Source organism: Zingiber officinale, chromosome 7A (assembly GCF_018446385.1).
Source record: "Zingiber officinale cultivar Zhangliang chromosome 7A, Zo_v1.1, whole genome shotgun sequence".
Lineage (NCBI taxonomy): Eukaryota > Viridiplantae > Streptophyta > Magnoliopsida > Zingiberales > Zingiberaceae > Zingiber > Zingiber officinale.
The window spans coordinates 80,112,413-80,139,686 of NC_055998.1; the positions used below are offsets into that span (position 1 = coordinate 80,112,413).

At 36.8% G+C, this 27,274-nt stretch overlaps 1 protein-coding gene across 2 annotated transcripts in view; it reads left to right on the forward strand.

Moving 5' to 3' along the window:
- The window catches only part of LOC122001618 (receptor-like protein EIX1), a 31,952-nt gene extending 10,487 nt beyond the window's left edge, over positions 1–21,465 (forward strand). Inside the window, exon 4 of one of the 2 annotated variants that reach the window (XM_042556467.1) lies at positions 20,851–21,465. The gene's annotated coding sequence lies outside the window, so the exon portion shown is untranslated. Of the gene's footprint in view, positions 1–8,727; positions 10,538–20,850 lie in introns of those variants that run through there. The other variant, XM_042556463.1, reaches the window with a different exon arrangement.
- The last annotated feature ends 5,809 nt before the right edge of the window (positions 21,466–27,274 follow it).

A 27,274-nucleotide genomic window follows, 5' to 3' on the forward strand; every position in this document is an offset into this window, starting at 1 on the left:
CTAAGAGGGAATATCCGGCGACTGAAACACAACAGGGGATATTATAATTACCGGGTGGGTCATCTCGGGCGCATGAACCAGCACAGTCCAAGATAGCGATTGCTCGACAGGAAGAATATCGGAGCAACGCCGCCCGAGGAAACATTAATATGATAACGGGCGGGCCTACTGATGGCGATTCTAGTCGGGAGAGACAGGCACACGCTCGGCGACTGCAGATCCATACAGGGGGATGCAACACCGAAAAGGTAGCGGGACCGGAGATCAGTTTTGGCCCTAAAAATTTGGAGGGAGTGGAAGTATCCCATGACGATGCTCTTGTAATAAAAGCAGTCATAGCTAACTATAATATTTCCTATACTTTTATTGATACCGGTAGCTTTGTCAATATTATTTTCAAAAAGGCTTTTGATCAATTGTAGATAGACCCAAGCGAGCTACAACCCATGGTAACTCCCCTTTATGGTTTCACTGGCAATGAAGTTCAACCGCTCGACCAGATAAAATTGGCCATCTCTCTGGGAGAAGAGCCCTTGATGAGAACCAGGAGATCTTATTTCATGGTGGTGGATGCTGTTAGAATGTATACTAAAAACCTAGCTTTTGTATAAACATTTATTTAGAAATAAAAGAATCATATTGGTCAATATCTATATTTATTTGTTAAGTGTAATTGTTTAATTAATTTATATTGTAGATAACATGGTGTGTGGTGTCACACACAGAAGATCGTGTTATCAGTTCTTTATAAATTAAAAACAGTTGCTCATGACTAAGATGGAAAGGAACAAACCGTTGGAATAGTCGTAGTGTAATTAGGTGTTAGTTTATCTTGACTAATAAATTACACTAGTACACTCTAAGTGTATTGAGTAGGACCATTTAAGGTAAGTTCTTTTTATACTGACTTAATAAAAGAACAAGACCTTAGTTATTATGGAAGTGTGTGCTCTTAATCCTAATATAATAACAAGCACATATATTTATTATTTATTTCTTTGACTTATCAAAGGGTGAGATTTAGCTCAATAAATCAAAAGGCCCGATAAATTGGAAAATGATATTACTTATAGTGTGTGTTGTTGATTATAGAAGGAAATTGTCCTAGTAATCTAGGTTGATAATGTCCCCAAGAGGAGCTCATAAAAATTGTCATGTTAAATCCTGCAGGTGGACTTTGTCTGACATGACAATAAGGTTGAGTGGTACTACTCTTGGACTAAGATATTAATTAAAGAGAGTTGTCAGTAACTCATTTAATTAGTGGGCATTCGACATCTTAAACACAGGGAGAATAACACACTCATAATAAGGAGCCCAAAATGTAATTTGAGATTGGTGCGGTAATTCAATAATAATTCTTTAGTGGTATGAATTATTATTGATGAAATTAAGTTGGGTGTTCGGGGCGAACACGGAAAGCTTAATTTCATCGGGAGACCAAAACCAATTCCTCCTCTCGGTCCCTATCGTAGCCTCTTATTTATAAAGTATTATACCCACCTATACCCACCTTTATACCCATCCTAAGGTGGCTGGCTAAGCCTTGCTTGGAGCCCAAGCAAGGGGTCGGCCAAGTTAATCCTTGGATGAACCAAGTGGTGGTCGATCCTAGTGTTAGAGTGTATACTAAAAGCCTAATTTTTGTAAACATTTATTTTTGAAATAAAAGAATCACATTGGTCAATATCTACATTTATTTGTTAAATATAATTGTTCAATTAATTTATATAGTAGACAACATGGTGTGTGGTGTCACACTCAGAAGATCATGTTGGCGGTTCTTTATAAATTATAAACAGTTGCTCGCGACTAAGATGGAAAGGAACAAACCATCGGAATAGTCGTAGTGTAATTAAGAATTAGTTTATGTTGATTAATAAATTATACTGATACACTCTAAGTGTATTGAGTAGGACCATTTTAGGTAAGTTCTTTTTGTACTGATTTAATAAAAGAACTAGACCTTAGTTATTATGGAAGTGTGTGCTCTTAATCCTAATATAATAACAAGCACATATATTAAATATTTATTTCTTTGTCTTATCAAAGGGTGAGGTTTAGCTCGATAAATCAAAAGGCCCTATAAGTTGGGAAATGATATTATTTATAGTGTGTGTTGTTGATTATAGAAGGAATCTGTGTCCTAGTTATCTAGGTTGAGAATGTCCCCAAGAGGAGCTCATAAGGATTGCCATGTTAAGCCCTGCAGGTGGACATAAAGTTGAGTGATACTACTCTTGGAGCTAGATATTAATTAAGTGAGTTGTCAGTAACTTACTTAATTAGTGGACATTCGTTATCTTAAACACAGGGAGACTAACACACTCATGGTAAGAAGGAGCCCATAATGTAATTTGAGATTGGTGCGGTAGTGCGATAATAACTCTCTAGTGGAATGAGTTATTATCGATGAACTTGAGTTGTGTGTTCGGGGCGAACACGGGATACTCAAGCTCATCGGAAGGCCAAAACCAATTTCTCCTTTAGGTCCCTGTCGTAGCCTCATTAAAGCCTCAAGTCCATCCAAAGAAAGACCCATCTTGGTGTCCAAGAAGGGGGCCGGTCCATTGCTTGGTGACCAAGCAATGACCGGCCACATTGTCCTCTTAAGGGGATAACCCTTTTGCTTGGTGCCCAAGCATGTAGGGGTCGACCACAATAATTCAAACAAGGAGGGGTGTTTTGAATTTTTAAAATCTTCTCTTTGTAGAAAACTACAAAGTTTAAAAGAGAGATTTTAAATTTAAAAACTTTCCTTATTTGAATTAGGCCACATGTTTTAAAAGAAAGTTTAAAAGTTTTAAAACTTTCCCTTTTTAACCATCCTCGTGGTTTAAGAAAAAAAAAGGAAGAGAAGTTTTAAAATTTAATTTTCTATCACCATGTTAAAAAAAAGAAATTTTATAAGAGAAGTTTTAAATTTTAAAACATGGTTTTAATTTTTAAAACTTTTCTTTTTTAACTCATACTTTAGGAAATTAGAAGAGAGCTTGTAAAATTTTATAAGGGATTATAAAATTTTATAAAAATATTTTTCTTTCCTTGATGAGGTGGCCGGCCACCTTGCTTGGTGCCCAAGCAAGGGGCCGACCAAAAGAAAATAAAAGAAATCATTATCCAATTAATGTTTGGTGATTGATTCAATCAAGAGGAAAGAAAAGAAAAATTAAAAGGGAAAAAGAAAAACAAGAGGAAGATTTTAATTTTTGTAAAAAGTCTTTCCTTATTTTCCTTGGGCAAGTAATATAAAAGAAGGGGTGAGGAGGCCTCATGAGACACAATTCGTATTCTCTTGGTGGAGTCTCTCTAGGTGGCCGACCCTCCCTCTCTCCTTCTCTTTTCCCTTTTGCACTCTTCTCCTTGGTAGTGGTGGTGGTCAGATTTTAGAGGAAGAGGAAGAAAGCTTTTGGGTGGTGTTCATCTTGGAGGATCGTCGCCCACACGACGTCCAAGGCGAGGCGAAGAATACGGCAGAAGATCTCGAGGTCATTAACATACAAAGAGAAGGTATAATTAGCAATTGTTTTCCGCATCATGCTAGTTATTTCTTTTTGTAAGAATTCAAAAACAAGAGGCATTAGATCTAGTTTTTCGAATTTATTTTTTGAGTTTGTGTTTTTTTTTGTTTTTCGAATTTGTGATTCGATTGTTCTTTTTGGTTAACCTAGAGTTATTTAAGGAAATTAAATATTAGCTTTCCTTAAAAGACTTTGTCTAGGCGGTGGTGGTTGCTCCCATATCCAAGAAGGCCATGTGCCTCGCCATGCAGTCCTGGAAGCCAATTTTGGAAATTAATATTTAATGGAATTAATAACATAGGTGGATTTGGATCAATAGTGTTAAGTTCCGCTTGCGATCCAAATCTAAACCATTAAGAACAGATAAGTTAAATTTGGAATCAATGGTGTTAAGTTTCGTTTGTCATTCCTAATTTAACTTCTAAAGAACACAATAGGTTATTTAAGGAAAGGTTCGACACTTGTACAAAATTTTTGTATAGTGGAACCGGTACGTTTTCCTAGGACTAACCAACACCTAGCTTGAGTCCAAGCTTAGGTGGCCGACCACAATAAAATTAAAAGGATTTTATTTTTTGAATTTTTCCTATGTGGATTCCATGGTTTTAAAAGAGAGTTTAAAATTTAAATATTTCCTTTTATAGCTTTCTACAAAAGATTAAGAAAAGATTTGATATCTTTCCTTATTTGTAGATTGAAAGAAAGATTTTAATTTTGATAAAACTTTCCTTTTTTGTAACCATGTTCATGATTTAAAAAAGAGTTTTAAAATTATAAATTTTTCCTTTTATAAGTTTCTACAAAGGATTAAGAAAAGATTTGATATCTTTCCTTATTTGTAGATTGAAAGGAGATTTTAATTTTAAAAATAACTTTCCTTTTTGGAAATCATCCACATGTTTAAAAGAAAGATTTTAATTTATAAAATTTCCTTTTATAACCCACCATGAAGGGATAAATTATTAGAGATATTTTTATTTTAAAATTTCTGGAAATAAATTAGGAAGTCTTAATTCTTGTTAAAACTTTCCTTGTTTGAGATTATGAGGTGGCCGACCATATTATTTTAAGAAAAGGAAATAAGTTTTAATTAATTAAATTTTCCTTTTCATGGCAAAGTAATAAGGAAATTTTTTATTTAAATTTTCTTTATTTGCCAAGACCAAGGATTATAAAAGAGGGGGTAGGGGGTGCCTTCATGGCTAACAACTTTATTCTATTTTTCCTCCCTCTCTTCCTTGGTGGTGTGGCCGGCGCTTCTAGTTCTCCCTTCTCTTTTTTTCTTTCTTCTCCTTGGCCGAAACTCTTCATCCTTTGGAGCTTGGAAGGTGGCCGGATATTGCTTAGAGAAGAAGGAGAGAAAGAAGACTTTGTTTCTTGCATCCCTTGGAGCTTGGTGGTAGTGGCCGAACCTCTACATCCTTGGAGGAGTCTTAGTGGCCGAAACTTGGTGAGGAAGAAGAAGGGCTTGGGTGGTTCTCATCTCGGTAGATCGTTGCCCACACAACGTCTGAGATAAGAAGAGGAATACGGTAGAAGATCAAGAGGTCGTTGTATACAAAGAAATATATAACTAGTAATTATTTTCCGCATCATGCTAGTTTTTCTTTGTATGAATTCCGAACACAAGAGACATATGATTCTAGATTTTCGGATTAGATATTCGAAGTTGTGTTTCTTTTGTTTTGTTTTTCAAATTTGTGATTCGATTGTTCCTTTTGGTTAAACCTAGAGTTATATAAGGAAATTAAATATTCGATTTCTTTAAAAAGCTTTGTCTAGGCAGTGGTGGATGATCCCATATCTAAGAAGGCCTAGTGCCTCGCCATGCAGTCCTAGAAGCTAATTTTAGAAATTAATATTTAATTGAATTTATAACATAGGTGGATTTGGATCAATAATGTTAAGTATCGTTTGCGATCCAAGTCTAAACTATTAAGAACATATAAGTTAAATTAGGAATCAATAATGTTAATTTCCGTTTGTGATTCCGAATTTAATTTCTAAAGAATACAATAGGTTGTTAGGAAAGGTTCGACACTTGTACAAAATTTTTGTACAGTGAAACCGGTACGATCTTTCTAGGACCAACCAACAGATGCACCTTCTGCGTATAATGTTATATTGGGTCAGCCAACCTTGAACGAGTTTCGGGCAGTCGTTTCTACTTTCTGCCATAAGGTGAAGTTCCCCGTTGATGACCAAGTAGGAGAAGTCCGAGGAGATCAATTACTCGCACGAAAGTGCTATGTGGAAATCATTTGAACGGAGGCTAATGTCGCTCGTAAAATTCAGAGGATGGAGGTTAATGCTATCCAGGAGAAACCACCCAGTTTGATATAAGAAGAAAAGGAGGAGGTACAAATACAAACCGTGCGAGCATAAGCTATGACTTATGTGGTGGCCGACTTACCCTCCACTCAAAACTGAGTTGATACAATGTTTGAGCCGGAACAACGACATGTTCGCATGGACTCCCAAGGAGGTCACAGGTATTTCCCCTCTTGTAATGGAACATTCATTACATGCTTATCCTGATGCTAGTCCTGTCAAGCAAAAGAAAAGAGATTTTGGGGCCGACCAAAACTAGATCATCAAGAAAGAAGTGGATAAGCTACTGGAGGCGGGATATATTAGAGAAGTGCAATTTCCCAGCTGGTTAGCCAACGCCGTCCTGGTACCTAAACCAGGAAATAAGTGGAGAGTGTGTATTGACTTTCATGACCTCAACAAAACTTGCCCAAAAGATTACTATCCTCTGCCGCGCATTGATCAAGTGGTGGACTCTACAGCCGGATGTGAATACATTTGTATACTAGATGCCTACCAGGGCTATCATCAAGTACCTCTGGCTAAGGAGGATCAAGAAAATGTTAGTTTTATTACAGCTGAAGGTACCTATTGTTATAGGGTTATGCCTTTTGGACTAAAGAATGCAGGGGTGACCTATTAGAGGCTCATGAACAAAGTCTTTCAGAAACAGATAGGGAGAAATATGGAGGTATATGTGGATGATATCTTAATTAAATCACCTCAGGCTGTTGATTTGTGCAGAGATGTAGAGGAAACATACTGAACCTTGAGCCAATATGGACTCAAGCTCAATCCTGGCAAATGCTTGTTTGGAGCCAGAATTGGCAAATTCTTGGGCTATATGGTGACCGAGTGAGGGATAGAAGCAAACCCCAACAAAGTCCGAACGATCCAGGATATGGAGCCCCCACGTAATATGAAAGAAGCTCAAAGGCTAACCGGGCGGATCACTGCGTTATCCCGCTTCATCTCCTGCTCAGCCGACCAAAGTTTTCATATCTTCAAGATATTTCGAAAGGCCAATAAATTTCAATGGGATGAAGAATGTGACAACACATTTCGAGAATTACAAGATTACTTGTCAACCCTACCTATGTTAGCTAAGCCTATAGTAGGAGAAACCTTATGGGTTTATCTTTCAGCAAATGAGCATGCTGTAGGCTCAGTGCTAGTGAGGCAGGAGGGAAAAGAACATCAACCCGTGTATTTTTCAAGTCATCTATTGAAAGGAGCCGAGTGTAGGTACACTACACTCGAAAAATTAGCTTATGCCTTGGTCTTAACATCTAGAAGATTGCGGCCTTACTTCTTATCACACGCAATCATAGTATTAACTAGTAGTACTCTCAGGTGAGTGCTCCTTAATCCAGAAGCATCCGAGCGATTGATCAAATGGACGACCGAGCTCAATGAATACGACATACAATATCAGCCTCCTTCAACAATAAAAGCGCAAACTTTGGCAGACTTTATAATAGAAGTGCAGGGCCTAGAAAAAGAAGGGACTTGGAAAATTTATGTAGATGAGTCTTCTACCAGACAGGGTAGTGGTATTGGTATTCTTCTTATATCTCCCGAGGAAGATCGGGTTCAACTTTCTGTTCAGCTAAGTTATAGAGCCACCAAAAATGAAGCAGAATATGAAGCATTAATAGCTGACTTACAAGCAGCTAGACATGTGGGAGCTGCTCGGGTATGGATTTGCTCAGATTCTTAGCAGGCAGCACAACAATTGTCAGGCAAGTTCGAGATTAGTAGTGATCAACTTAAGTTATATGCAGAAGCCTTTGATAAATTGAAGGCTACATTCCAAGAGGTAAAAATATACAAAAGATCCCCTGATCAGAGAATCAAGTGGCGGACGAACTGGCGAAGCTTACGTCAGCGATAGTACCTTGGAACCTAGACCGACCAGTAGAGCAAACAGTATTGGTGTCTTGTATTGAAAGACAAGCTAACATGGAGATACAAGGAGACTGGAGAGCGCCGATCATATCATTTTTGCAACAAGGTGGCTTACCAGGTGATGCCGAACAAACGAGAGTCTTTAAGAAGAAAGCCACCCGATATACTTTGATAGGGGATCAACTTTATAAAAGGGCTTTTTCTAGTCCCTTGCTCAAATGCATTGGACCAGAGGATATGCAATACATCTTACATGAGGTTCATCAAGGTTCATGCGGTAGTAATATTGGGGGTAGAACTTTAGCACGTAAGATTTTATTGGCCGGGTATTTCTGACCTACTCTATAAGAAGATGCAGCTCAACTCGTAAGAACATGTTTGTCTTGTCAGAGGCATCAAAATATCCCGCATCATCTTACCCAACTTTTGAAGACTTCCATCGTTTCGTTCCCTTTTGATCAATGGGGTATGGACATAGTAGGCACATTTCCCCTAGCCACAACCCAGAGAAGGTTTCTATTGGTATCTGTAGATTATTTCTCAAAGGGTGAAAGCTGAACCGTTGGCAAGAATTCCTGAAAATGCAGTCATCAAATTCTTATGGCAACACATTATTTGCAGATTTGGTATTCCCCATAAATTAGCCTTTGATAATGGAAGACAATTCCAGGGACAGAGGATTAGAGAATGGTGTGCAGGATATGACATTGCGCAGGCGTTCACCTCTGTAGCATATTCACAGAGTAACGGGTAAGCAGAAGTGACCAATAGAGAAATCATCAGAGGACTTAAGACTAAGTTAGATTATGTTGGTGATAATCATGATTTTGCTATATTGTTTTAATTCATAATGCATATTTTTCATGATCTTTCATAGCTTAATATCACATTGTACATCATATTTCATAATTGTATTTGAATTTGGACCTAATTGCAAATTAGCCTATTTTCATGGTATTTGATGCTAATATTGATTATGATTTTATAGGCATCAAAAGGGTCATGGACTCGATCAGATTGGATCACACTTGGGCTCAAATATAGGACTGAATGAGATGATCACACCTTGGAGCTATTTGGACCGTTCATCAACAATCAAACAGATTTGAGCCATCCGTTGAGAATCTGGTCCATCCGACCTAATGAGGAGCAGATCTAGTCCATTGATGAAGATCCAGAAGTTTTGAAGTAGATCCGAGATGCTCCAACCGTTAATCTAGCCCAAATCAATCTGGACCGTCCGATCAGATTGGAAAGGGATATAAATTGCATGAGAAGCTACAGTGAAGCTTGGGATCGGTCACGATTTTGCTACAGTGCGTCTTCTTCTCCGCCGCGATGCCGATGCTCCCGTTCTTCATTCCAGATTTGAGCACTAGCATTCTTCACTGGCGGCGATTTCTGAGCTTCGGCGATCATCATCCGAGGGCACAGAAGCGGCAACGGGCGTTCCCCAGTCCGCGCAGTTGAGTCTCTGACATTTCGCAATCCGGATGCAGGGGCGTTCTCCGATCCGCGATTTCCATCATCACCGGAGTTGTATGGGCATTCTTTGAGGCTCTGATCACACTCGCGTTCTCTATTCCATCAGCAAATCCAGGATCGATCTGATCAATCGATTGGAGTTTGCAAATCTTTAGATTCCAGCTCTGTTTCTTCGTGCGATGTGAATTCCACTTGGGTGTGAGCTGTATGTTCGTTCTCTGAGGCTGTGATCATCCGGTGGATTAGTTGATAGCTCAAGATTCAAAGCCGATTACCAGATGGGCGTTCTCTGCTATGGTTCTGTAGTGACAGTAGGGTGAAGAAGGTTTGCGACAAGGATTTGAGTTGAGGAATGTTAGGGTTTAATTTTCTTTATCTGCTCTTTTGATTAGTTCTTGAACCTGCTCAGATCTAATGATCTGATTATTTTCTTTGCAATTTAGTTTTGTTTGAATTGTCTTTCCTGCAATTTCAATTCTGATCTTTTGTTGCAATTATGATTTTGTTTAATTCCTGTAATCAAAATCCATATTCAACTGCTAACTTAGCTCTGCAATCTATTTCCTATTTTGAATTCCTTATTTCAGTTTAACCCAACTAATGTTTAGTTACTAACAAGTGTTTAGCTAGAGTTTTGCCTTGATTGTTTAGATACTAGTTTGGTTTTACTTTATCAGTGTTGATTTGGTTCTTGATCTTAGTGCTTGTGAATTAATTTAGATGTCGAATGTATCATTTGATGTTCTTCATTGTTTACCTATGTATCACTTTGTTGATTGAGGGAAAGAATTGGAGATTTGGTGATTGAATTAATTGTGAAGTTGATTATGTCTGTGACTTAGATGCTATTTCGGACTCTAGAAGTGTAGTGAGAACTTGAGTTTAATGTTATTGAGATTTTAAATTGAAAAGATAATATTTGATCTATTGATTCAATGAGGCATTTAAATCTGAATTTAATTGATGTTTATTTGATGAGAAGGAAATGAAGGTAATAATGTCTAGAGGAGATCAACCTTACTTGAATCTGTTCTTGATCGTGTTAGAAGAACTTAATTTGGATTGCAAGTTAAATGGAAGTGCTAGTTTGACCTTGTGGATGTGATAACTCAATTTGAATCGATTCTAGGATATGCACACATTCACTAGTTAGCCTTGGAAAAAAATACGACTTGGAACTCCTTACTACACGTGTTTCATCTAGTTTATTTAAGTTCCTGATTTTTATTAATTTGATGTGCCACGTGACATGCAAATGGCTAACACCAAATTTTGGCGCCGCTGCCGGGGATGTAACTAGCAATGTGTGTTTATTTTAGATTGTGCATTGATTGATTTTATTTTGTTAGCATCTTTCTTGATTGATTTGATTGCTTATTTCTTTTTGTATTTTCATGTTGGTTTATTCTTGAATTTTTAAGTGCTTTTACTGTTCATATTTTCATGTGATTGAAACTTTATGCTTTTGAGTCTTCTAATCTTGATTTTTAGTGTTGTAGTGAAGAACAGGAGATTTCTTTAGCATGGATCCATATTTTCAGAATTTTAGAGGTGGAATGGAGAGTTATCAGTATTTTCAGCCTTAGTATCAAATTTACCCAAACATGGATCAACAAAATAGGTATGAGTCATTTTCAAATGGTTTTAATGCTAATTGGGTGATAATTCATGTTTCAGGTATGAAAGTGCACAAGGACCATTTATTGAGCCATATCCAGTCTACCAGAGTTCATATGGGTTTCAAGAAGTTTCAACGTATTCTATGTCAAATTCTTTTCAACAAAATGACCCTCATTTGGATGAGTCAACATGGAAACTCAAGGAGATTATGCAACAAATGAGTGAGCATCAAGAGCAACAATTTTCTAGGATATAGAACATACAGAATCAGTTAGATCAGATTGCATCATCTATCAATCAGCTGCAAGCACAAAATTCCAGTGGAGGGATGGAAAGTAGTGATTCTATCAGGCCTGACCCTACTCCCATTACTTCACATGATTTTTCTAGTATTTTTTGTGATAATGATGTAATTATGCAAATTTCTGATCCTAATGATTTTGTTGTTGAAGATGTTGTTAGTGATTCAGGTCCTGAACACGTTTTTGAAGATGATTTAAGTGTAGGGGAGTGCTTACTGGAAGCATTACCTCAAGAATCACCTGGATTTGATGAAGATGAAGATGTAAGTGTAGGGACTTGTGCTATGTAGCCAAGCACCCAAGAATCACTACATGAAGTTGTACAACCACCTGAACCATCACTTGAACCGGAGCTTGAACCATTATTTGATGAAAAGGAGGTAACAATCACCACTCCAGATATCTTTCAACATGACAAGGTGAGTAATTTTTGTAATTTTTCAGAAAATTTTATAGAGGTACCGTTCATTGATTTCATTAGGTGTGATTCATTTCTTGATAAATTTTCTACTCACACTAATATTCTCCTATTTTCTTTTTACGAACCCCACATGCATATGGGAGGGGTTTTCCTTTATTGATGTTGTAGGAGAACATAAGTTTTCAGAGTGGATGCTTGAACTGAACCGCCTCCGTCCTTCATAAAAAGCTTTGAAAGGAAAAATGAAGAATAAAAAGAATTTTAGTGGAACCACAATTACACCTCTATCGGTGTAGATTCATTTGCTAAATCTTCTTCGACCACCAGAATTAAAGGGGAGTTGGTTCTAATTTTGCTTTATCTTGCATTTTAATTCATGCTTTGTTAATAAATTCTTTTTGATGAGACTTTCTTTAGTTTCATACTTACATTTGTACATTTACTTCCATACTTTGCATTTTTGTTTAGTACATAGCAATTTGATTTGAATAAATTCTCCTATGATTTTTCTAAGTAATATTTTTAAGATGGTAAAAACTTCTTAAATTTGATCATCAATTTTAGGTCATTTAACATGATTGGATGTTTTTCTTGCATGTTATTGGTTAATTTGGTGGTGGATTCCAAATTGATCAATTAGGCATGATTGCATAAAAAAATACCTAGAGAGGACCACTTTAAGCCTAATCACTATTATATTTTTGTGTGGCATGTACTCATAACAATTGAAACTTTAGAACTTGCTTAGTTTCTTTTCAAAGTCACAATATCATAAGTATGCATGGAAATTGAGGATTTTGTCAATTTTGTTCCCCATACTTTTCAATTCCTTTCCTCATAATTTTCTTGAAACATTCTCATCTAACATTCTAAATCTTAATTCTCTTTGCTGGTCATATTTCTTTTATTTCATTGAGAGTTTGGATGAATTGCTTGATAAGTAAGGATGCCCAAGATTTTAAGTGTGGGGGAAGGAACATCATTGAATTTGAAATGGCAGAAATGGATCAAGATTTGGAAAATGTTTGAGCAAGGGCTGATTTTAGGAGGTGTTTATGGTGCAAATTTCGGAAAATTCATTTGTGAAAGAATGGCTCTAATGTTCTATGCTAAATGTGTCCATTTCTTGAGTCTTATCATGTCAAGAGCAAGCTATAGTTGTTTTAGATTTAGAGAGAGTTGATACTATATTGATACATTCAAAACGTTGAGAGACATATGTTGAAAGGTGTTAAAATTGCTGAATCTGGACATTATGTTAGAGCTGCTAACCAGGAGCTTTACTATATCCTTTTGAGAATGTGGTTATCAGTAAACCTTAATGGAGAAAGGAGAATTGAAGCAAGTAAGTTGGGTTAGTGAAGGGTACTGAGGACAGTAAGTGGAGATGCTGCTTTGCTGAATTTTGTAGGAATAGATACTGAAATTGTGGAGTAATGAAAGGCTAAAGGAATGCTAGTGAATATGACTGCATCTGGACATTGCTGGTGCCAATGAAAAGGCTTGTTTAGAGTAGGATGCAGTAATAAAAATCTGCAGAACACAGAAATGCAGAAACAAGGAAGTTGGAATTGTTTTGTATCAATGTGGTACCGGAAATTTGTGAAACTCAAGTCAATATTGTGCTGAAACAAATGATATTCTTGCTATCATGACCTCTACAAACTTTATAACAGAAATTTCTGAGCTATGAATAACTGAAACAATACAAGAAAATCAGAAACGGAACTGAAACAGAACTTGATACTGAAATCTGATCAAAATGGACCAGAATTCGAAATTCAATTGATGAGTACCATTCACTCATGAATCACTTGAAGATAACATCATAAATTCTGAAAAGTTGAAGAAAAAGACAGTAATTGATACCTTAAACAGTGAAGAGATAGAAGCTGGAAACAGATTGTTGCAAAATTTGTTTGGAATCAATTTGTAGGAGCTAAATCTCAACTAAATGTCTTTCTGCTTTAATAAGTGATAAGTTCCATCTACAGATGAAGAAACGAATTTTGGGAAACTGCTTAAATCTGGGAGTTCAACCATTTTGAAAATGTATGAATGAGGAGTCATTGATCAGAAATCATATGTAGTCATTTTGGAAACTGAATTGTTTTATGAATTGCATGCTAAGTTCTAGTTTTAAGTTCCATTGAATTAAATTTTCAAGGCTAAAACTTAAGGACATGAATCAGGAAACTAGTATTAATTCTGAAATCTGGAATTGAAACTAAATCAAGTTGCTGGAGTGGATGTACTTCATGTGTCAATTGCTAATCCTGTTGCTGATTAGAACTATTAGTTAAAGAAGTGGATATTTTTAACCTATGGCTGGTCCGGAGCAAGTCTTTTGGTGTAAAACTTTGGGGATACAAGAAATGAAAGTGCTGAAGCTGGAAATTACTTAAGCTGGGAATAGACTGCTACAAAAACATAAATGAATAAAGAGTAGAAATTCAGAGTATAGAATTCTGCAGAATAGGGAATGAAGCATTTCTGTACCCATTTGGAAATGAATTTTAAGGAGCTAGAGTTGATGAAACTTGGAATTCTTTCAAGTATGCATTGATAGAGATCTTAAGAAGTAAGATGAAGGAGTATCAAGATTTTTGGTGGCTAAACAATGCAAAGTTGATACAAAGTCAATTGATGTTGCTGTATTCCCAGAAATGATTTCTGAAATTTAGTCCAGCAGTAGAAAGTTTCTGTTGTAATTCTGCATTTGTTGGAAGTTACATCACTCTTAGTTGGTGTGGAGTAACCATAAACCTAAAAGAGAATTTAAGCTGATGCTCTAAGTTGCTGATTTCAGATGTTGTTGGAAGTAGAAAGCTGATTTCTGCAATTTGTTACTGGAATTTTGAAGCAAGAGCAACAGATTAGGAACTGCGACTTTCTTATTTGAGTGTGCCAGTTTTGTATCAATCTCCACAGCATTGGTCCCTTTTGTTTCAGTGACAACAACATAGACAATCTGATTTCTGATATTGCTATTGCTGTGTTTCTGTAAAGGGTAGCAGTTGTATATCAATTTGGACTAGTTATGTGCCAACTTTCTGTACTGTTTCCTGGTTATTGTTAAACTCAAAAGTGGATTTTAGCATGGTTGAATGTGATGAGTGCTGGGAAATTCAGAGAAGCTGGAAATTTAGAAATACAGAATTTGATATAAAAAATTAGAAAAATTTAACTCAAGGTCTATCAGCAAGATGAAGGTTGTATTGCTGCTACCTCAATCTGTATTTTCAGTGTAGTAAATTGTAAGATGGGTCCTAAGCTAGTATCAAAACAAGATCAAGTGTTGATCAACAGTAGAGCAGTCCCTGTAATTGAGCATTAACATAGATCTGTAGCTTACCAAATTCTTTATGTAGATTCCTTATTAATAAAAAGTTCAAGTGAAGTTGCTTTTCTCTTGTTGACATTTGGCGTTGTCTCCCTTTTAAGCTCTTCAAGGTTAAAAATTTGCAACATTTAGGAATCAGAATCAGAAATTGAATCCTTAAAGCTTACATGCTGAATTTGTCAAGGGGAATTTTGTTAAGAGCTGTTCATTTTCTGAAATGCTGAAATTATGTCCTTTTTAGTGCCAATATTTTGTGCGTTTGGATGTTATGTCAAAGGGCTACTGTTGGAGTCAATTTTTTGAGGAATGAAGTTAACTGGATGGAGAGTTATGCAGCTAATGAGAAACTTAAAGTTGCTGAAGTTGGAATTCAAGAGCTGCAGTCAAATGAGTTGTAATCGTTGATACCAACACTTAGAGAGGATGCTCCTACCCTTCTACTAGGGAATTTCAGAACTGTACCATGATATAGAGGATGTATTTTTAAGGATGTAAAATCTGGAATTCTCAAATTGCACTGCAGTGCAAGAAATCAGTAGGATGCTTTGTGCCAATTGTTGATGCTATTTTTGATCAGCATTGTAGTTGCTTTATAGTTCAAGAATTCTCCAAGATATAAGATGTAACTACAAGCTGTCCAATTCTGTTCAGTAAATTGAGAGCAGAAAAGAAATGAAGTAAAAGAGAAAGGAAGAAACTGTCATAGATCTAATGTACCACTTTGGAATTTTTGGTGAAGTGAATGACCATCAACACTTTGAATTGGAGCATTTGTTAATTCAATACTGAATAAGTATGTATAAAAGATTTCCATGGTTCAAGGCAAAGATAATTGGACTTCTAAATTCTGAAACAAATTGAAGTTAAGTCTGAAATCATAATTTTGAATTGTGGCATGCTGAAAAGATATGCTGTGATCACGATTGTTGTAAGAGTTCAATGAGTCTTAATTTGTTTTTCCACCAATCAAATTGAAATGCACAACTTCAGGGGCAGTACAATATTTGCAAAGCTAAATCAAATACGGGAAGATTATGGAATTTTAGATGACAAATCACTTAAGCTATTTTGTTAAAATCTGTTCATTTACAGAATCTGTGCCACTCTCAGCAGATACAGAATTTAGAAAGAATGATACATGAGTTCATTTCTGTTGTTGGGGGGCATAGAATCTGTTCGGATTTGAAATATGATTTTAGAGAAGGACCAAGCTGCTGAAAGTATACTTCTGCTGCACGTTCATAAAGCTGAATTCTGAAAGTGTGTAACTGAATATGGGATACAACAAGAAAGAAAAAAAAAGTGAAGCTATGAATTGTGAAACTGAAATCTGGGAACGACAGCTAAAATTAATTGCTTGAGTTGGATTTCAAGAGCTCCAACTAAATGATTGCAATTTTCTGTGATATTAATCTAAGAGGATTTTCCTACACTTCTAACTGGGGAGTTTTAGAACTGAGAAGAAAAGCTGGAAGTGGCCTCCGTTATGATGAATTCAAATATGTAAAGAAAGAAAGACAAAGAAAAAAATTGCAGTATAGAAAAGCAGTGACTACAATTCAACCAATGGATTCCAGAACTGCTTTGTGCCAATAATTGATGCTATTTTTGATGGAATCAGTTTTAATTCTGTGTCCTTATCAGTATAATGTTGAAGTGAAGTTTTAATTATTCCAAAGCTGTTTGATACCCTTTGTTATACTTAATTCTTCATGATTCAAGCAAATTCCTTAAATGAAGAGTATCAAATTTCTGAAACTACAATTATAAATTGCATTATAGATATTATCAAAACTGTTCAAAACCAGCAATGTGTTGCTGTTAAGATAGGAATGAGTGGAGTGAAGATATCCAGAAAATGTAGAATTCTGTTAATTAATTATGTGGCATTTCTGTACTAATTGGGAAATGAATTTTAATGAATTGCTATGGGACAGGATACAAAAGTATGATGTTTGAATCTGCAAAGACAAAAATAGAGAAAAAGAAGTAAAATATCTGCAGTTTGGATACATGTAATGTGTCTGGAAGAGTATCATGATTGGAAATTCATGATTTGTTGTATTGTCCGAGTCGTCCAAATTTTAAGTGTGGGGGAGGGAGCTCTTTTCCATAAGGGGATGTGAAATTGTTAATTTTCTAAATGCTGGAATTTAAGTGGAAAAATGGAAAACAGTGAACAAAGAATTTTTTTTTGGAAAAATAGCACATCAAAAGAGTATCAAGATTCTATGTTTGCAATCAAATTGAAGGAGATGTTAGCTTGATATGTTGAATTGGTAATGATAAATGGTATTCATCTTTTACACATCAAAATTGGGTAACTCATCAAGTATATTCCTCCAATACTCTAATTCTCTCATTTTCTTTATTGATACTTTTTCTTTTGCCATTTCATTCACTTTAATTGTTCTTCTTGCTTTCATCTCAATTTTTGTTGATAAAATCCTTTTGATTCATGTATGCTATGTTTATAGTGGTGGAGAATTAGAAAATAAGCAAGCTTATGGTAGTGAAATGTTGTGAGTGACATTGCGTGAGCTCCACTAATATATGTTTTGAGTGTGAGAGCTAGAATAGGTAAACCCTCTGTGAGATTGCATCTTTCTTAATTTTTCAATTGGATTGAAACCACCATACCTACTGATTATTGTTTGGATTGTATTCGTGATTGTTTGTGATCTTTAAGATGACCTTAGTTAATTACCTTTTACAATCTTCTAAGTATTGCTAGGAAATTTGTGTGGAGATGATTTTTAGCTTTCTTGACTTGAACGGGATGTCCAAGATTAAGTGTGGGGGATTTGATAACCATGATTTTGCTATATTGTTTTAATTCATAATGCATATTTTTCATGATCTTTTCATAGCTTAATATCACATTGTACATCATATTTCATAATTGCATTTGAATTTGAACCTAATTGCAAATTAGCCTATTTTCATGGTATTTGATGCTAATATTGATTATGATTTTGTAGGCATCAAAAGTCATGGACCCGATCAGATTGGACCACACTTGGGCTCAAATCTAGGGTTGAATGAGACGATCACACCTTAGAGCTATTTGGACCGTTCATCTACAATCAAACAGATCTGAGCCATCCGTTGGGAATCTGGTCCATCCGACCTAATGAGGAGCAGATCCAGTCCATTGATGAAGATCCGAAAGTTTTGAAGCAGATCCGAGATGCTCCAACCGTTGATCCAGCCCAAATCAATCTGGACAGTCCGATCAGATTGGAAAGTGATATAAATTGCGTGAGAAGCTACAGTGAAGCTTGGGCTCGGTCGCGATTTTGCTATAGTGCATCTTCTTCTCCGCCGCGACGCTGATGCTCTTGTTCTTCATTCCAGATCTGAGCACTAGCATTCTTCACTGGCGGCGATTTCTGAGCTTCGGCGATCATCATCCGAGGGCACAGAAGCGGCAACAGGCGTTCCCAGTCCGCGCAGTTGAGTCTCTGACATTTCACAATCCGGATGCAGGGGCGTTCTCCGATCCGCGATTTCCTCATCACCGGAGTTGTATGGGCAGTTCTCTGAGGCTCTGATCACACTCGCGTTCTCCATTCCATCAGCAAATCCGGGATCGATCTGATCAATCGATTGGAGTTTGCAAATCTTTAGATTCCAGCTCTGTTTCTTCGTGCGATGTGGATTCCACTTGGGTGTGAGCTGTATGGGCATTCTCTGAGGCTGTGATCATCCGGTGGATTAGTTGATAGCTCAAGATTCAAAGCCGATTACCAGATGGACGTTCTCTGCTATGGTTCTGTAGTGACAGCAGGGTGAAGAAGGTTTGTGACAAGGATTTGGGTTGAGGAATGTTAGGGTTTAATTTTCTTTATCTGCTCTTTTGATTAGTTCTTGAACCTACTCAGATCTAATGATCTGATTATTTTCTTTGCAATTTAGTTTTGTTTGAATTGTCTTTCCTGCAATTTCAATTCTGATCTTTTGTTGCAATTCTGATTTTGTTTAATTCCTGTAATCAAAATCCATATTCAACTGCTAACTTAGCTCTGCAATCTATTTCCTATTTTGAATTCCTTATTTCAGTTTAACCCAGCTAATGTTTAGTTACTAACAAGTGTTTAGCTAGTGTTTTGCCTTGATTGTTTAGATACTAGTTTGGTTTTACTTTATCAGTGTTGATTTGGTTCTTGATCTTAGTGCTTGTGAATTAATTTAGATGTCGAATGTATCATTTGATGTTCTTCATTGTTTACCTATGTATCACTTTGTTGATTGAGGGAAAGAATTGGAGATTTGGTGATTGAATTAATTGTGAAGTTGATTGTGTCTGTGACTTAGATGCTAATTCAACTGCTAACTTAGCTCTGCAATCTATTTCCTATTTTGAATTCCTTATTTCAGTTTAACCTAGCTAATGTTTAGTTACTAACAAGTGTTTAGCTAGTGTTTTGCCTTGATTGTTTAGATACTAGTTTGGTTTTACTTTATCAGTGTTGATTTGGTTCTTGATCTCAGTGCTTGTGAATTAATTTAGATATCGAATGTATCATTTGATGTTCTTCATTGTTTACCTATGTATCACTTTGTTGATTGAGGGAAAGAATTGGAGATTTGGTGATTGAATTAATTGTGAAGTTGATTGTGTCTGTGACTTAGATGCTATTTCGGACTCTAGAAGTGTAGTGAGAACTTGAGTTTAATGTTACTGTGATTTTGAATTGAAAAGATAATATTTGATCTATTGATTCAATGAGGCATTTAAATCTGAATTTAATTGATGTTTATTTGATGAGAAGGAAATGAAGGTAATAATGTCTAGAGGAGATCAACCTTACTTGAATCTGTTCTTGATCATGTTAGAAGAACTTAATTTGGATTGCAAGTTAAATGGAAGTGCTAGTTTGACCTTGTGGATGTGATGACTCAATTTGAATCGATTCTAGGATATGCACACATTCACTAGTTAGCCTTGAAAAAAAATACGACTTGGGACTCCTTACTACACGTGTTTCATCTAGTTTATTTGAGCTCCTGATTTTTATTAATTTGATGTGCCACGTGACATGCAAATGGCTAAGGGAGCTCTTTTCCATAAGGGGATGTGAAATTGTTAATCTTCTAAATGCTGAAATTTAAGTGGAAAAATGGAAAAACAGTGAACAAAGATTTTTTTTTTTGGAAAAATGGTACATCAAAAGTGTATCAAGATTCTATGTTTGCAATTAAATTGAAAGAGATGTTAGCTTGATATGTTGAATTGGTAATGACAAATGATATTCATATTTTACACATCAAAATTGGGTAACTCATCAAGTATATTCTCCAATACTCTAATTCTCTCATTTTCTTTATTGATACTTTTTCTTTTGCCATTTCATTCACTTTAATTGTTCTTCTTGCTTTCATCTCAATTTTTGTTGATAAAATCCTTTTGATTCATGTATGCTATGTTTATTGTGGTGGAGAATTAGAAAATAAGGAAGCTTATGGTAGTGAAATATTGTGAGTGATATTGAGTGAGCTCCACTAATATATGTTTTGAGTGTGAGAGCTAGAATAGGTAAACCCTCTGTGAGATTGCATCTTTCTTAATTTTTCAATTGGATTGAAACCACCATACCTATTGATTATTGTTTGGATTGTATTCGTGATTGTTTGTGATATTTAAGATGACCTTATTTAATTACCTTTTACAATCTTCTAAGTATTGCTAGGAAATTTGTGTGGAGATGATTTTTAGCTTTCTTGACTTGAACGGGACGTCCAAGATTAAGTGTGGGGGATTTGATAACCATGATTTTACTATATTGTTTTAATTCATAATGTATATTTTTCATGATCTTTTCATAGCTTAATATCACATTGTACATCATATTTCATAATTGCATTTGAATTTGAACCTAATTGTAAATTAGCCTATTTTCATGGTATTTGATGCTAATATTGATTATGATTTTGTAGGCATCAAAAGGGTCATGGACCCGATCAGATTGGATCACACTTGGGCTCAAATATAGGGTTGAATGAGACGATCACACCTTGGAGCTATTTGGACCGTTCATCTACAATCAAACAGATCTGAGCCATCCGTTGAGAATCTGGTCCATCCAACCTATTGAGGAGCAGATCCAGTCCATTGATGAAGATTCGGAAGTTTTGAAGCAGATCCGTGATGCTCCAACCGTTGATCCAGCCCAACTCAATCTGGACCGTCCGATCAGATTTGAAAGGGATATAAATTGCGTGAGAAGCTACAGTGAAGCTTGGGCTCGGTTGCGATTTTGCTACAGTGCATCTTCTTCTCCGTCGCGACGCCGATGCTTTCGTTCTTCATTCCAGATCTGAGCACTAGCATTCTTCACCGCTGCCGCTTTTGTGCCCTCGGATGATGATCGCCGGAGCTCAGAAATCGCCGTCAGTGAAGAACTGATCTAATTGGTCTGACACATTGGTTCGGTTGATTAGAGATCCAGATCCTAAGCTCGGTCCATTGTCCTTAATTAGAACTAATCTAATTGGACAGAGATTTTTATACCTATGTTCTATTACTGTGTGATCTAAGTCCATTTCTATCAATTTCAGACTTATTGATCAAACTCAGGTTTGTTTGATCAAACCAATCTCCATTAGTTTAATTCTGACTGATTAGAACAAATCTAATCATTTGATTAAATTTGGTCCAAGTCCAATTAATCATCCCAAATTGATTTGGGTTTAGATCAAATTGGTGCATTCAAACCAACTAATGCTTTGATTGAACCAAAATTGGTCTAGTTTATTTTTCATAAATGGTGAATTAATTGAACTCAATTTTCAATTAATTAATGCATGCAAATATAAATAATGAAACATTAACATTAATATTAAATGCATGTAGACAAATGCAAATAAAATTAATGCTACAGTGAGCATTGGCAAAATAAAATTACATTTCATTTATGCATACATCGAATTTAATTACAAAAAAGATGAAATGTTTTTAACCAAGCATTCCCTGTCATTCTTTACCACATGCAGTAAAATAAAAAAATCATTTTCTGCTGTGAACCCTAATTTACAGTTTCTGCTTCCATGTTTTTCGCTGCCGACACCACTTTCTTCACCACGATCTCCTGCACGCACGCCGCGCACACCATGTATGCTGTGCATGCCGTGTACATTGTGCACGCTGTGTACGCTGTGCAAGCCGTGTACACTGTGCACGCCATCTTACCCGCGACGAACACGGGTTGCAATGAGAGGTGGCCATGAGCACTCTGTCGACCACGATCGGAGAGTAACTCTGTAAGTGTTCCCTCGAGGCTTTACGGCGCCGGCTATTGGGGATTGTGGCAGATCGCGACACAATCACAATCTCTTACTCGGCTATGGAAAAACTAGATGGAGGCAAACTCCGTTCAGGGCAGCGATAATAATCGCTGATCATGACTCAGTCGTGATTTCACCCAGCAAAAACGAACAAAACCAAGCCATAATTTTGATTCAACGAAGAGGTAAGGATTTAGGGATTTATCATGCATTTAGAATTAACACCACTCTGATACCACTATTGATAATTCTAAATGCATGAATTAAAATTAAAGCGATAAACAAAAAATGCTTACAGCGATCTCCCGTAGATCTACAATCGACGTTAGCAAGAGTCGCTATTGGAAGAACGATAATAGGATCGAATGGCTCTCCGCAATTCCACAAATCAAATCCCACCGCCTCAGATGTTCTCCTTCTCTCTTACTTATCTCTCCTCAAGATTGCCGAATGATCCTTGGACACACCCTTTATAAAGGGAAATAACCCAGGGGTATAATGGATTTTTCCATTAAAAGTAGTGGGGAACGTGGGCAAGTTCCCATTATCCCCATTTTCTACATCTCTAAGGACAGATTGCAGACTTTCGTCAGGAGATGGCAGACCGTACTGATGCTTTAGAGAGGGAGTAGAGGAGGATGTTTGATTATTTTCAAGCTAATGATGTGGATGCGGATGAGTGACCTCTGGCACTTTTATTTTTGACTTGTACTTTTGAGATACCTTGCATTATGACTATGTACGCTTTGTGGTAATTATCTTTCTTCAGTTTCTTTTTAGTTACTCTTTCCATGTCATTTATAGAGTAGGCTTCTTAACATGTTTTTGAAAAATATTACTTAGTAATTTTTCAAAATTAATTTGTAAACTTTCCCCCTTCAAAATTTTGTTTTCCAAAATTCTTTTAAAATATTTTTATCTTTCTGGAGTAGCCTAAGTTTTTCCCCTAGAATTGCATGATTCTATAGTTTTAGGAGCCAACATCTCACAAGCACAGTAGGATCCCTTGCTTGTAAAACTTAGATTGGGCGGGATGCTTAGGACTTAACCTAAGATTTCAGATACTTATGTCAGTGCATCGCTATAAATCTGGGCTTTAAACTATGAACATTGATCAATTTGAGTTTCCTAGCTAGTAACAACCTAATTAGTCCCAAATGCACAAATTGACCAACCTGAGTCAATAGCTTCTATCTTGTGGTAGTTAGCTTTGTACGAAGGTTGGACATTTCATTATAAGGACTTTCTTTTTAGTTCTTAACTCATGCTTGGACTTTTAGGAGTTATCAATTTTAGGGGGAGTTTATGAATTTATAAAAGTTTATTTTTATTTCCTTAAGAAATTTTTTAAATTTTATCTTTAATAATTTTTTTTAGCTAAAGTGTTACTTTACCAAAATTTGTCAAAATATTAACTTTGTTAAAATTTTAAACTTTGCACTCCAATGTTCAAAATTATTTTCTTAGAATAACTATAACCTTGCTATATTTTATGAAAATTTATACTCTTAAATCTTTCATACTTTTACTTTACGATTTTTTTTCAAACATTTGGTTTCATTTTTCAAATTCAATGCCTTAAACTTATTCTCTTTCAAACTTTTACTTTCGACATATCTTTCAATTCCTTACCTTAAAATTTTAAAAGATATTCATATCTTGTTTTCACATTCTATAACTTTACAAATTTTTAAAGAGTTTTTCACTCTAATTTTTTTAATCAAACTTCTACTTTAATTCTCTTTATTAGCTTTCCTTATTTTTGATGTGTGTAAAAGGGGGGAAATAGTCAATTTAGGGGGAGTTGTTCAATTCAGGGGGAGAGTGTAAATTAAAAATACTTATTTATTTCTATACTTTTTAACTTAACTTTGAACCTTGGTTGACAAACATCAAAAAGGGGGAGATTGTTGGTGCAAGTTGCACCAGAATCAAACCTGAGTTTTGATGTTGTCAAAGGTTCAAGTTAAATTTTGTTGTGATCTAACAAGTTAACTAAGTGTGCAGGTTGTTTTCTCAACCAAGAAAGATCTAGCTGGAGGCTAGGCATGTAAAATACCGGAAAAAATGACGAATGTTAATAAGGGAATTTTTCGAAATTTTTGGATATTTTTCGGGAATTTTTCGGAGCTCGTACGGATAAGTTCACGGGGATAAAAACGGGGCCCGGAAAAGCTTGTTTAAGCTACCCGAATTAAGCGAGAAAAAATTTATATTTATATATATCTTTTTCTTTTTATTTTTCTTTATTTCCTTTCCATTTGTTGCCGAAACCGAGCCGTTCCCGCACCTCTTCTTCCTTTTCTCCCCGACGCCGCCCGAGCCGACTCCTCCGAGCCCTAACCGCCGGCCACTCGGCGGTTTCCTCTTCCTCCTCCTCTTCTTCTTCGATCCTCTGCTGCCGGCGACTCATCCTCTGCCTGGACTCACTCAGCACCGCCGGTCTTCTCTACACGCTGAGCTCTGCATAGAGCCACCGCCGACCGAGCCCATTCCTGTCCTCTCCTCCGCGCGGGCTGCGTCCCTTACGCCTCTGCCCTAGCCGTGCGTACCCGACGCTGCCGCCGGCCGAGTTCTTCCTTCCCGCACGAAACAGTGCAGCGACAGCCGCTCCTCCCCGCTGAGTACGTTGATTCCGACTCCTCTGTGCCGGCACCCGAGCCCTAGAGCCGACGGCCACCTTGTGCCCTAGTGCTCTTTGCCATTGATCAAGTCCATGGTGAGGTTTTGTTTGGTTGGAAATTTAGTAGGTGCAAGGATTTTTATTTTTGATCCGGTTTGCTTGTGGTGTGCTTTGGTCCAGCGATTCACCTGGTTGCCAGTAGCAACGATCTTGGCAGAGGATCATCAAAAGAGGGGCTGTGAGGAAGAGGTAAGGTTAGATTGTTGTTTGGATTTGTAATCTTTAATTTTTTTATCCAACCTTGGATCAATTGAGTTGTTGGGCAGTGGCTGAAAGGTTGTTGTTTGTGGTGTTCTTGATCAAGCAACTCATCCTTGTTTCCAGTAGCTGGTTTTATTTCGACATCTACAATAGTTGATTGAGGTAAGGTTTAGGGTTTTACTTTGATCATGTTGTTGATGATTGGTTGATAGGATTAGGTAGTTTGGAACTGATCTAATGGTGGATTGGGGATTAGGTAACTAACTCTAATTTATTGTTAGACTTTATTTAGATAAGTTGATGATTATTATTTAGGGTTTTGCCCTAAATGGTTTTAAGGATTTATTTAGCAATTCATTCGAATTTTAGCTAAATAAAAATGTATTTATTGGATACAAGATTTTGACGCGAGACGAGTATCTTGATGTCGGATTTGGACATTCCTATTGGAGGCGGGTACTTTTGACTTATGTCATTTGATATGCTTAGTAATTAAATTAACATGTTGCATTAATTGTGTTTCTTATATGTTTTCAGTTAATCACTACCCAAATCTTACATGCTTGATTGATTGATTGGTTTTGCATCTCAGGTATATTTTACCTGTTTATACATGCTTATAGGGGTAGTGATATGTCATGCTTGACCATGTTCAGGACCTAGGTTTTATACCTTCTGTATACCTTTGGATTGTTTTGGATTCGTTGACCTTTGATGCATTTTTATATATATGTGGATTAGGTCAGGATATTCTTGTGGTTAGTGCCATGCACCATTTGCATGATTGCATGTTGTGCGATAGTCCGCTCCATTATTGTTGAGCACATCGCCAGTTACATGGATCTGCACACACCACCACTCATGGGTTAGTGGTCGATTCAGGCTGAGTGTGTTGCAGCAGGGACTCTGTTAGGCACCGTTGGTCCGCTCATGGGTAGTGTGACACAACGTGTTATCCGGCAGGGATTCCTCCCCGTCTTTGAGCACCGGGAGATGAGAGCATTATGCTCCCCCATCTATGATTTGGGGTAGGAGGATAGGTGTACTCCAAGCATCCCGTCCACTCGGTCACTCATCAGGAGTAGTGACGACAGAGTGCACGGTTGTCATAGCCCTACCCACTCGGCCTCACTATTGTGTGTGAGATGATCGACTGGCGTCAGGGGTGACCAGGACGCATCATTGGCATCATATGCATGATGCATTTATTGCTTGTGTTTGTGTTTGCTGCATTTATATGCTGCATATTGTTTGGATACCTATGTTTGACATGCATACAGGATTTCCTTATCCCTCGGACTGTTTGACCTTATACTCAGGATCTGGTTAGTACAGTATTCTCCTGTTTATTTCAGATGCATTCTTATCTTTCTTATCAGGAGACTGTACGCATGATTAGTGCTAGGTGTTGTTTCTTTACTTTGCATATCAACTGTACCTGCTGAGTGTTGGACTCACCCCGCCTCCATTGTTGTTATTTTCAGGTTGATGCTGTCAGGAGGGAGTTCCAGTCGCTAGTCCCCACTGCACGTAGTGCTACTCCGCTGCTGGTTTTTGAGTTGTTTCATTTTAGCTTTTCGCTATCAGACTTTATTTTAGTTTTGTTTTGGACTTACATATGGATATTGTATGGAATCTTTCCGTTGGATGGATTTTTCGTATGATTTGGATTTACTCTACTACATGCCTGCCTGGACGGCAGAAGAGGTAAGAAAAATCGGATTTGGGCTTTACGAGTGTAGTTGAGTAGGGTTGATTTCGAGTCAGAGTATTATTACTGCGTGGTTGTGACAGCCAGAGGCTGAATACATATATAAACTGCGTGGTGATTGATTTTATTTACTGTTATTATTCCAGCCGCCTGTGGCTGAGTATTTAGTGCTTGTAGAAAATTTTGATTGTCCGCCGTACAGGGGAGATGCTGCCGAAATTTTCTCGGATAGGGACTCCTCTGGGGCGTGACAATTTAGTGGTATCAGAGCACAGTGTTACGATCTTTTGTTTCGTATTTTTGGATTTTCAGAATTTATCTGATACCAATTTATTTGGTATCAGAGCGGGTTATGATACCTGCTTTTGGTGTTCTGGAGATTTATCGGATACCTGTTGTTGGTATTCTGGATATTTGGGTTAGCCAAGTTTGCGAGTCAAACTGGGCATTATCGGATTTTCGATATGGTTATGTTTCGGATT